Raw genomic sequence first — 9,053 nt, 5'->3', positions numbered from 1 at the left:
GGGCAGTGGGCGCATCAGGGTCCAAGGCCCGGAAACGGTTGTGAGTCTGAGGAAGGCGGGAAGGACGAGGAGAGGAAGAGCGCAACATGCGAGCATAAGAGATATTAGCATAAGGCGGGAGCCGGCGAACCTGGCGCCTCGCCTCAGGAAAAGATAAACGCTCCCGGTGCTTCAAGTTGAGGACGGCTGCCTCAAGCTTGTAATGGACACACGCACGGGAGAAGGTAGGATGGGCCTCACCGCAGTTGAGGCAACGGGCCTTGGGAGAAGCGCACTCCGACTTAGAGTGACCTTCGCCACCACACAAAGGACAGAGAGAGACAGTCCCAGAGCAGCGGAGGGCACCATGCCCAAACCTCCAGCACTTGTTGCAGAGCCGAGGAGAAGGAATGTACTCCTGGACAGAGCACCTGGCACCAGCAAGAATGACAGAGGGTGGAAGGGTCCTACCATCAAAGGTAATCTTCACAACCCGGAGGGGTTGACGGCGACTACCACGAGGGGGACGAGTAAACGTGTCCACCTGGAGAATAGAGTGGCCCTGGGCAGCAAGGATATGTCGAATATCGTCGTGGCAGTCGCGCAGGTCCCGAACACCGGTCGCAACATGGGGCGGGAGCAAAATAGTGCCAACACTGGCATTCAACTGAGCGTTCTTCGAGACCCGAACGGGGGTCTCGCCAAGGCAGGATAAGGCAGCCAAGCGGGAAGCAGCATCCTGAGAAGGAGCAGCAACGACACGTGTACCGAGACGAGTGGGGTTGAAAGTAATGGAGGCATCCACGGAATCAATGAGATGTCGATGGAGGGAGAAATCGTCAGGAGGCGCAGAATCAAGAGGGAGGAGATCAAAATATTTGGCCCACGAAGCGGGACCAAACAAGGCTTGATAGGTAGCAGAAGGAATCGAGCGAGGGCGGCCGTGACGAGGACGGCGGTGAGAACCCCCAGAGAGAGAGGGGTTAAAAGGCGCAGTAGTTACAACTAGAGAAGGAGCCGCGCCAGGGGACGAGGTAGTCACCACTGGGGGCTTGGGGCTCGACCCAACCACAGAGGAGGGAGGGGAGCCAGGGGAAGGAGTCAGAGAGGCCAAAGGAGGAGCAAGGTCGGGGCCCAATGCAGCGGAGGCTACAGAGCCCGGTCTTCCAATACGGACCGACTCGGGGGCTTGGTCGCCCACCCCACGAGCCTGAGAAGGTAAACCAGAAGAAGCCAAAACAGGGGTTATCATCTTGACGAAAAGAAGAATTCATTCACGAATGTACCCCCACACCCACCATGGAGCCACAATTAGAGGCAGGACACCCAACAAGAAGCTATCGCCGATCTTGTCGGGGCCTCCTAGGGGTGCGTCGTGAGTATACGCCCCACAAACGCCACCTTAAGAAACCGACAGTCCGTCGAGATCGGGTTCAGTGACGAAGTGGGGATTGACAATAAAAGGTTCCCCTCGCTCTCGACGTCGGGTACTGCAGTTCTACGGGTGCAAGTGTATGCCTCCTCAAGCACCCGGGCGTCAAAATAGAAGAAGTCCAAGGGAAGAACCAGAACGAGCAAAAGGTCGGCAGGAAACGGCAAGCAGATAGGAGAAGAGGGGGGAGAAAAACGAAACAGAAGGAAAAGGAAAAGATGCCCAGCAGAATTGGGGAGGACGGCAGCAGGAGCACAAGGCTAGAAAAGGACAGAGGACTGTCCCAAGGAGCATCACACTCCGGCAGCCGCCCACTAAGCCCCCACACGGCGACAACGAGCTGAGCGGGGAGGGGGTGCAAGAGGTATAAATTACCTCAGTGCAATGCGAAGAGCAGAATGAGGGAACAATCTATGTTGGAAAATATACCAACCATTTTTTTTTTTTTTTTTTTTTTTTTTTTTTTGAGATATATACAAGAGTTGTTACATTCTTGTACAGCCACTAGTACGCGTAGCGTTTCGGGCAAGTCCTTAATCCTATGGTCCCTGGAATACGATCCCCTGCCGCGAAGAATCGTTTTTTCATCCAAGTACACATTTTACTGTTGCGTTAAACAGAGGCTACAGTTAAGGAATTGCGCCCAGTAAATCCTCCCCGGCCAGGATACGAACCCATGACATAGCGCTCGCGGAACGCCAGGCGAGTGTCTTACCACTACACCACGGAGACTAATTTAAGACTTTTGGCTGCGTTATGTGGGTGCTGAAGTTGAGTCGTGTCTATGTATAACTTTTCCCTTATTTTTTTGACAATGTTAACATTGTCTACCTGAAGTTGAATTTCATTTGGCAATTTACTACCAAATAAAATATAGTACATTAGGCCTTATCTATGTTCAGCGAGTTTGTTGGTAGACATCCACGAGTGGATTAATTCATTATCGACAATATTTGGCAAGTTTGGGTCAGAATAGAGGAAAGGTAGTATTGTCAGCAAATAGTATAGGTTTAAGAATGTTACAAACATTTAGCAAATCATTGATATAAGAAATAAAGGGCCCCAAGATGCTGCCCTGTGGCATTCCTACTGTCAATGGTAGATAGGGGGGGGGGGTCAAGTTATTGATGGCTACATAATGGTGCATCACCAAGAAAGGAACTAATAATCCAGAGCTAGGCCTCTGATACCATGGTAAAGTTTAAGAGGTAGTTATGATTTACAATATCAAAGGCTTTTCACAGGTCAATAGAGGGGCCAATTGGGAACTTTATTCTGACAAGGGCTTTATGGATTATATTGAGCAGCCTAATAATGGCATTGGCATCCATTCCCAAAAGAGTACCAAACTGGTAGGGATTTAATAATGTCAAGTTTTTCAAAGTAGAAATAGAGCAGTCAGTAAGTGATTTTTCAAATATTTTTGAAAATAAGTATCAAAAAGAAGGCACCAAACCAGGAAGGTTATGTAGCACCATCAAATGAAAATTTTTGAAAGCATCAGTAGATTTGATATTGGTCTGTAATTTAGGTCAGCTGTCTTGCCCCTTTTGAAATGGCCTCACTCTTGCTTTGAGGATATCAGTAAAAATAAGACATTTGTTGAATAGCAGCGCTATGGGTAGAGCAGGGGGAGGGGGGGGCCCCCCCCCCAACACTCATACCAAAGACTATTTCACTAATATGTTCCCAGCTGTGGTTTGAATTAGTGATTGCGATTGATTGTGAATGACTGTGATTGAAATGATTGAATGTCTGTCGGGCTGACTGGCAAGATGAGTAGTGATAGGATAGCTGCTGATGCGACTTGGTGACATCTGTCTGGGTCTTTAGTAATTTTCTGGCAAGGTCGACACCAATTTACAGAAAGCAGATATTGAATTCGGTTGCAAGTGTGTAACCATCTTTGGAGATTTATCCATTTGTAATAATTATTATCCAGGTATCCAAGGATAGATCACCTTCAGTGTTCACCTGACCCAATACAAGATTTCAGACTTTGGCAAAAATTTTGTCGAATTAATTCAGTCAAAATCTACACGTGTGCTGGGACTTCCAGGCTATGCACTAGGAGTAAGCACAGTCAGAACCTAAAGAAAAGCATTCTCTGCCACATGTGGGATAGTAAGAGATGGAGCGAAGAATGGCATTGAGCAGGGCAAGTTTATAGCAGTAAAAGGACAAATTTAACATGAAAGCAAGAGACAAAGGTAGTAGCAAGTTTCCAGTAAGGTCTTAAAATGAAACTTGCCCCATTTTTTTCCCGATAAGGCAATTCTTGAAGTTTTAGAGGTAAAGGTCACCCTTTCCCCACCAACCCAGGTATATTAAAGTGCAGAAAGATCACCTTTTAGTATGGCAAGTGAATGCAAGTCAGTCTACCAGAATTTAACAACAAAAAATTGTGCACTTTGTGGATGCATTTGGTCCAAGGAGAATATGGAGGAGGAATTTACAAGGACATGCCAGAAGAGTAGTCTTCTGGCCTATATGCAAGGAGAATTTGCCAATTCTGGGTGGATGATTGATGTACACTTTAAATTCTGTATCCACTCTACAATTGTTAAATATTGGGCAGCAAGGAGAAGGGTGTACAGCAGCTGTGGCCACAAAATTACCAAGATGTAGATGGCAGAATTTAAGAAAGAAAAAATTGCCTAGAGGGCCTTCCTAGTTTGGTAAGGAGGGAGAGATGGTGGCAGGGACAGGACAATGCATGGGACATGTAATGAGGAAGCGAGAGATTTTTAGTCCAGAGAAAGAATCTCCAATCTGTGGCAGTCATCAAAAGGTAGCACCAAGCTGGGAAGACTAGCACCATCTGTCCATCATTAATAATCTAAATATTAAAGACTATACTAAAGAATAGAAGAATAAAGAAGAATACTAAAATACTAAAGAATAAAGAAGAATACTAAAATACTAAAGAATAAAGAAGAATACTAAAATACTAAAGAATAAAGAAGACTATATTAAAGAATATTAAAGACTACAAGAAAAAGAGATGGTGTGCAGTTTGTTAGTTTTAACAAAGCCCACGACCTTGCCAACATTCACAGAACATGACTGGGCAGATTTCCAAACTATTTTTTTTAAGGGGGAGAGGGGACGTGAAACAGAACAAGTAAAATGGCCTTGGCTGCAAGTTTGACAACTCCAATGTGGTTGAGAATCTACCAAAATTTCATTGGGTGATGTCTGATAGAAATAAAGGAGCATTTTATTTCTGGCACATTTCAGATAATTTAATAGAGGTAGACGAGGCACAAGGGCAGAACCAGAATACAGCACACTATTACTCATGTGATCAGGATATTACACTCAGAATTTTTTTTTTCTTTGTAAACATTTTAATAGAATCGTTTCCCCTCAGCAAGGGCAAGTTTATAGTCAAAAGTAAAGAGTTAATTAATGAACTATGGCAACAAGCCAAGTCTAGGATGCAACTGTCAATATTCTATTGATAAATGCCCAAACAGCAAGTTGTATACTAAACCACATTAGGTTGCAGCTGTGCATCTGGGAACCAGCTATAATCTGTGCATAATGTAGAGCAACAGCATCATTTGGATTGATGGCAGATTGGTTGAACTGTAGGTGCATACATGGTGGTGTCGGTTCAGCATATTTCCAAGCATTGTCCCACACCTAGAATGAAGAGTCAACTTTGTATAAAAATGCAGGTATTAAAGTACAGGTATATTTTAAACTTCACTAAAGGGAATGGTTTATGCAAGACTTTAGGAACTTTTATGAACTCATTTCTTGATTGAGAAAAAAATGCACTTGTACAGTGGTAATTTTAAAGCACACCATTTAACCTTACCAGGTACTGGGTGTGTCAGTGTTTAAGGAGAAGGCTGGAAAAAAAGTTGCATAGTTAAGCGTAAACAACTTTAGTAATAATTAAGCCAGTCTGGCAAGTCATATGGAAGGGATACCACCTTTACTGGGTATCAATAGACATGTACACAGGAGGCAGAGTCTTATAGCAGGTACTATTAAGAAAATAGCATCAAAATATTTTAACAATTAAAGTTGCCAAACTGAAATTTGGAAACAATCAAGCCACATCAATCTTTGTGATATTTGTAGATGTTCAGTAACCCCTTTCCCATCTTGGTAGGAAAAATATTAAGAGGGCAGTCTACTCTCTAGGCCTATGAATTTAAATCTACATTGAATAGCCAATTTTAGGGCATTTGGAAAATATAAAATTGGCAAGTCACATGGACAATAATACACTGAACTTTGAATCTAGAAAGGTGGCGAGGGAAGAAAAAAAAAAAAAAAAAAAAGTTGTGTTTAACATACCTTTTCACAGAAGTTCCGGGCTGTCTTATAGATTTCTTTAAATGTTTGACAGGTAGAATTTATGGGGCAGTAATTTGTCAAGCAGCTTCCTTTTGTTGGGCAATCACCCGTCATATTCAACCACCTGAAATTGTTGGTCCAATTGTCTGTGCAAGTGACATCGTTGGCACACGCAGTAAACCAAAGCTCACAATGGCACACAGAGGGACTCCCCAGTATCTTTCCCGCCGCCACGAGCGATTTTCCTGCAGGGAAAATTTATTTAACGTTGCAAAAGGAACTAGCGAGCCAAATCTCTTGCATGTCTAGACAAATTTATTTTTTGGTAAAAAAAAAAAAAAAACCAAGCCACTATGCCATTTAAATGCTTAGGGGAAGTCACTTTCAGAATACCAAAATAAAAACTTTATAAAATAGCCTTTTAAGTTTTGCACAATGTTAAATTTTTAATGATTAAAAATAATTGTTTAAACATGTTTAAGTTATTAAAACAATGCAGAAACCCTAGTTAAATAAAAGTCCTTTAAAATATAGAATTTAGACGTTCTGCAATACTTACCGACACGACCCATGGGCCAACATTGGGTGAACATTCATAAAAGCAGTGATCGAGCATGAAATGCCGTTTACATTCCGAGGACATGGACTCTACTCGAGAACAGTGGTCATAATTGAAGTTGTAAGGACTAGACTCGTGAATAAGTCTAGTAGTATTCTCTGTACAGCAGGACCTATTCTTCCACTGATGACACAAAAAATCAAATATAAAGAGGTACTTTCTGTTAAGCAATTTATCATTTAGGTAGAAAGGATATCAAGTTTGACTACTGTCAAAAGCTCTTTACAGCTAAAAGCATATTTTTGAAGGCTTCAGATTTTTTTTTTTAATCTACTGTAGTGACAATATTGTACATTAAAAAGCAAGACGTTAAAAGAAATTATCCATACCGTAGTAAACAGACTGCCTTCTGGTCCTGGTGCACTTTTGTGATGTTTAGAATCTATACAAGTGTTTATTAGAGTATCCACATCTCTACTTCTGAGCCATGGTCACGACCAACGTTAAGCAGAACATTCTAGGACGAAGATAAAAAACTAGGTAAAAGTCATCTATTGAAGTTTCTGGACTAGCTTGTCAAGGACAAACTAGCATGTATATAGACCTTACACAGTATACAAAATCGACCAAAATAAACTTTAGTATAGCAAATGACCAAGTACAGTACATGTCTCGCACTCTCCGGAGCACATTATTAAGGTTCGAGCACATGCCAAGGACTTTACTTTCAAGTAGACGACATACCAGATTTAAGTAAATTCAAGTTGTCCTAACTAGTGTATATTCAAGACCTTTGTTTACACACTAAGTGCAAAAGTTCAATTAGTTTTAATTTTTTTTTAACCTAGTAATAGTTATGGACTTCTAGGTAGTATAGCAAACTTTTACACTTTCAGGTTATAAAAAGGTAATTTTGCTTTCAAATTAAAATAAAATGTTATTTTCAACAGCAATCTAGGGTTTATACTTTACCATAGGACCATTTGTTAGTCAAAGTTACGAAATTCACATCAATTTTGAGACATTAAAGATTTTTTGGTAGAGAAATAGTTTAATCAATAGTTCACAGCATCAATATTTTGCTAGCATTCTCGGGGGAGGAATAAGACAACTTAATAAATAATGGCCAGTCGAGGTTTAGACCATAAGAACATAAGAACATAAGAACAAAGGTAACTGCAGAAGGCCTATTGGCCCATTCGAGGCAGCTCCTATTCTATAACCACCCAATCCCACTCATATACTTGTCCAATCCGCGCTTGAAACAATCGAGGGACCCCACCTCCACCACGTTATGCGGCAATTGGTTCCACAAATCAACAACCCTGTTACTGAACCAGTATTTACCCAAGTCTTTCCTAAATCTAAACTTATCCAATTTATACCCATTGTTTCGTGTTCTGTCCTGTGTTGATACTTTTAATACCCTATTAATATCCCCCTTGTTATGTCCATTCACCCACTTGTAAACCTCTATCATGTCGCCCCTAACTCTTCGCCTTTCCAGTGAATGCAACTTAAGCTTTGTTAATCTTTCTTCATATGAAAGATTTCTAATTTGGGGAATTAACTTAGTCATCCTACGCTGGACACGTTCAAGTGAATTTATATCCATTCTATAATATGGCGACCAAAACTGAACTGCATAATCTAAATGGGGCCTAACTAGAGCAAGATATAGCTTGAGAACCACACCAGGTGTCTTGTTACTAACGCTGCGATTAATAAATCCAAGTGTCCGATTTGCCTTATTACGAACATTTATGCATTGATCCTTTTGTTTTAAATTCTTACTAATCATAACTCCCAGATCCCTTTCGCAATCCGACTTCGCAATCACAACACCATCTAGCTCGTATCTTGTAACTATCATCATTACCTAACCTCAGAACTTTACATTTATCAGCATTAAACTGCATCTGCCAATCCTTTGACCATTTCAAAACCCTATCTAGATCAACTTGAAGTGATAGTGAGTCCTCCTCCGAATTAATTTCCCTACCGATTTTCGTATCATCGGCAAATTTGCAAATGTTGCTACTCAAACCTGAATCTAAATCATTTATATATATTATAAACAACAGAGGTCCCAGGACAGAGCCTTGAGGCACTCCACTTACAACATTTTCCCACTCTGACTTGATTCCATTTATACTAACTCTCTGTTTCCTTTGGTATAGCCATGCCCTAATCCAGCTTAATATAGCACCCCCAATACCATGAGACTATCTTTTTAATCAGTCTTTCATGTGGCACTGTATCAAAAGCTTTGCTAAAGTCAAGGTATACAACATCGCAATCCTTACCACTATCAACTGCCTCAACAATGCTAGAATAAAAAGATAACAAATTTGTTAAACATGAACGGCCATTTATAAAACCATGTTGAGACTCAATTATTAATTTATGTTTTTCAAGATGAAGACGAATTTTATTTGCTATTATAGATTCGAGTAACTTTCCCACAATAGACGTTAGGCTAATTGGTCGATAGTTAGACGCAAGTGATCTATCTCCTTTCTTAAAAACTGGTATCACATTAGCAACTTTCCAAAACTCTGGCACTCTGCCTGACTCTATTGATTTATTAAATATGGTTGACAGTGGGTCACAAAGCTCCTCTTTGCATTCTTTAAGCACCCTGGCAAACACTTCATCCGGCCCTGGGGATTTGTTTGGTTTGAGTTTTACTATTTGTTTAAGAACATCCTCCCTGGTAACTGCTAAACTCGTCAACCTGTCCTCGTCCCCACCCACATAGACTTGTTC

General features: G+C 41.4%; 1 pseudogene; it reads right to left on the bottom strand.

The window, feature by feature from the left end:
* Nucleotides 1–4,738: 4,738 nt before the first annotated feature.
* LOC123771207 (folate receptor beta-like) lies at nt 4,739–6,772 on the bottom strand (annotated as a pseudogene).
* Between the last annotated feature and the right edge of the window lie 2,281 nt (nt 6,773–9,053).

The sequence above is a fragment of the Procambarus clarkii genome, chromosome 23, assembly GCF_040958095.1.
Source record: "Procambarus clarkii isolate CNS0578487 chromosome 23, FALCON_Pclarkii_2.0, whole genome shotgun sequence".
Classification (NCBI taxonomy): domain Eukaryota; kingdom Metazoa; phylum Arthropoda; class Malacostraca; order Decapoda; family Cambaridae; genus Procambarus; species Procambarus clarkii.
The sequence above is the reverse complement of the archived record's forward strand: the minus strand, read 5'-3'. Positions and strand labels throughout refer to the sequence as shown.